We start from the raw sequence: 4,152 nt of genomic DNA on the forward strand, positions 1-4,152 counted from the left end.
AGCATTATCAATGTTTGCGCCACAAGTATTTTACTAAATTAAAGAACATTGTGTCGTCTCAAAAAATGATGGAGATATGTAATAATGCAGGAAAGAGTTTGAAAGCTTACAAAGTCTTGTACAAAGTCATCAGGCTCAGACACAAAACAAAGGGACTACTTTAGACTACTGCTAATATCTAATAGTGTGAGCCTTGAATTTTTTTTTTGCCAATAATGACATTGCCAACTTATTAGGTGGGATCCATTGTGCGAATGATTCCATGCACACGGAAGATAGGAAATCCTTCTACTACAATGAGTTCAACAATATATATATGCTGATTGTTGAAGTTTCAGGAGTCAATGATCATATTTTATGAGTTGACATAGGAAGTGTGTGCCAGTAAAGTCATCTTTGTTATAAAACTCAAGTTAAGAAAGGTCAAGCTTCAAAAGGATAAGCATTACCTTGATGAACAGGGCCTTCGTGGGTATCGATGTGGAGTTAAATGCCAACAAAAAAGGAAACACCTATTTTGGGATTCAATTGAAGACAAAAATTTGATAGGTAGTAGCTTTTCAATCTTTCGCACGAGACACATGAGTCCCTCAAGTGATACTTCAATAACACTCCAATTGTTGATGTCATTCGAAAACAACAAGAAGGACAAAGATTGCAAATTTCAATTTTGGGTACGTTCCAAGTTGAATGGCACTTGGTAGGAGACTTCCAAACTCTAAAGTATGTATTACGGTGCAAGCAAGGTGACATGAACCTCTTTCCATGTATTTATTGCTATCACGATAAAGTCTCGTGAAGGCAAGGATACAAAACCTAATAAGAAAGGGTGGAAAGGGAAATGTTGGCAAGGTTAGAGCCGACTCTGCAAAAGGTGTGTCCGCTACCCAACAGTGAGTAGAACACGACAACAATGGCTTCAAGGTATCCTTGGTTGTGACCAAAGTGTACCCCCTAGTTGGGACACAAAAGATCCAAATTGAGATCCTTTTCTACACATTCCAATAAAAAATGTGCATTTGTGCTTTCATGTACGTTTAAGAATTTTTAACAAGTTGCTAATACTCCACATTGATTATGCTTGGCATATGGAGCCTATAGAAAGATGGGAAGAGTGTATAAGAGAACTTGAGGCTATTCTATCAAGTGTTTGTCTCCATGGTGGTACGATTGAGCTAACAAAGGACAAAAAGGCATCAAAAGCACACGAGATCCCCTCAATATAATATGTATGTGTGTTAGTAAAGCAAGACATCTGCTTTTGAAGTATTCTAACTTCCAAAGTCCTAATGAGTTTCAACTATGCTTGAAAAGACAAAGGTAACCTCTGATGAGCTCTCCATCTTGAAGTTTGCAATCAACAATTTCACAGCTAAATGGTTGATGCATGGTAAAAAACACACATAATACAAGACATGATGGGTAAAATACTTAATCTCTATACTCAAATTGCTTGTGGGTTCGAACTAAAGTCGTCTACATTTGTTTGCAACACATACTTTTTGCACATGGTGTATTTTTTCTCGACACATATAGTTCATTGGGCATTTGGAGTAGCCAACGAATGGAGCACTACTACTTTCAAGAAAAACTAGTTTACTTGAAAAATATGTGCTATGGAGGTGGGAGAAAAAGGAGCAATGCTCTATATGAGATCTTCAATTGGTTCTATTAGAGTTTTAGCGGGACAAGAGAGGAAGTAAACTAAAGTCAAAAGTAGTTTGAGATGCAGGATCACAAAAGTGATTAACTTGAGGCCATCAAAATTGTATCATGCCTAAGGGACCAAAGATCATCTCCGACAGTGGTTAGAAATGAAGCGACAAAACAACAGGCATTAAGTAAAAAACTGATAAGTTTTTTGTAAATTTACTATCTTTATTATTAACCTGCATAGTAATGCCAAGTTATTTTTTTGTGGCAAAATCAATGATTTTGTGCGCAAAGTTTTCCTTGTTTTGAGTTTTTTAGAATTTGTATTAATTTTATTAAGTTTTGTAATTTTATTTTAAATTTTGAGTACTATATAAGTCAAAATTCATAACTTGAAGCTCATTATCCACACATTTTAGAAAATCCTCGCAAGCATGCAAGAGCACACACTCATATTTTGCATGCTATGGACGACACACAACACGAACTACTACACACATCAATGGCACCATCACCACTCAAACCATCATAAATCCACAACCGATTGCTCATGCAAAATCCATCGCATCAAATCCACAACCTCAACTACATGTGGAGTCCACCGTCACCAAGGATATCCCACCACCTCCACCACCATCACAACCCAATCCTAAAGCCCAAATGCCTCTGTAACTATCGAATCAAGAGGATCAAACAACCATGCATCATTTTTTTGATAATCTACCATCGTTAAATCATGCCACCCATACTTCTTTACGGCAGCTCCCTTCACTGAATACTCTACAAACAAAAGGAAGAGTAGAGTAAGGAGCAAGGACCACCAAAGAAGAATATTGGGACCCTCCTCTTAATGTGAAAGTACCCCCGTTGTTCCACAACTTGTAGCTCAATCTACCCACCAAGAAACAAGGTGCAAGTTTGGCTCTTGCATCACATAAAGGGTTTGCAAGGTTATACCAGGTGACCTTAAATTTGAAGTATGAGAGGCCAAGTGATTGAAGAGATATAAGGGGAAGCAAAGAAGATGCAAGAGAAGGAGAGAAGGCAAAGAGAGCATGATGAGTGGGAAAGGATAGAAGCTAACAGAGCCCACCTTACCAATTCACAAGCAAGAATAGAGCCTGAGAAGAAGGTGGCAGAAGACAGTGCTCAAACAGCCCAACAAGGTGTTGTAGAGAGCTTGAACCCTTTCAAGTTTCCACAACGTGCCAATCAATATTTCAAGAATAAGAAATAAAAAACACTAAAAGAGAAATAAGCACAAGAGGAAAAGAGAGCATAGTACAAAAATGACCCCCCTCAATGGGCTCGACAACCAACTCTATCTTTTTCACTTACAACACAACAAAAATGTAGATGGAGGCGGGGAATGGTGTCTTCGATGCCAATCATCCCCAAGTGGGCTTATCGCGAGTACCTTAGGTTGTACCACAAGAAGCTATCCCTGTCGATAGGCACGTCGGGAGAGCCTCTAGTTTGTACAAAAAAATTATCCACGTGGTATGCAATCTATAAAACATTCTTGAGGGGGGGTGGGGGTCGGGGGGTCACTATGTATAAATTAAGTATATCATGTGTGTTCAAGGATTATGTTTAAAACTCCTTATTTATTAATTTTTAAAAATAAAATATACCCTTTTTCTATTCAATGTGTAAAGTTTTTTTCCAATGTTATTTTACGGTATCCTTATGTAAGTGAAAATGTGAGAAAAAGAAAAATACAATAACCCCTTCTGTTGTACTCACGTGATAGTCACATAACTATTTCAGAAAACACTACCACTAGTTTTAACTAGCGTAAACAAACATTTATATCTAAGAATGATTTACCTCCGTATTCTCATCTTTGAGAGCTTTCCTTGTGAGGTCAATGTTGAAACGATTATCTCCATCCATTGAAATCAGTGGTTTGTGTGGGTGGAAAGCACTTTTGGACACACTTTTATAAAAGAAAGCATACAATTTTATCTTCACCAGGGTACTTGCTCATTTTCATTGGGCAAATAGGAGAGTCTTGTCGAAAGACTTTCATCATCAAAGTCAATTTCAAATTGTTTCAACGCTTCCTCTTTGCTTGGCATTCTTCATGCATACATAAATAGTGAGCACCGAGAGCGACTCATGTTCTCTGAGTCCAAGTGTCTTTGTAATGCCATCAAGAAAAAGAATTGACGATCTTCCATCACCACTACATGCAAATTGAGTGATTGGAAGCCGGTGATTTTCTCCAACACTTCATCTCCTTCTATCATCCAATCTTCCACCTCAATGGAGCAAGGCTCTTGTAAGAGAACAAGTGTTATGGATGCTTCCATCTACTCTATGACCTCTTTGACATCTTCATTTGACTCCTTCACAATGGTTACATGCTCTTTTTCGCTATCCTTTTCTTTTGATTTTTCCTTGTTCGTGTCCTCAAGCACAAGCAATGCAAGCACCATGTCCCAAGCTATGAATTGGGTGTCTATACATCCTATGCAAACGTCTATGAGGTCATCC

The sequence above is a fragment of the Adiantum capillus-veneris genome, chromosome 25, assembly GCF_014529385.1.
Source record: "Adiantum capillus-veneris isolate H3 chromosome 25, ASM1452938v2, whole genome shotgun sequence".
Classification (NCBI taxonomy): Eukaryota; Viridiplantae; Streptophyta; class Polypodiopsida; order Polypodiales; family Pteridaceae; genus Adiantum; species Adiantum capillus-veneris.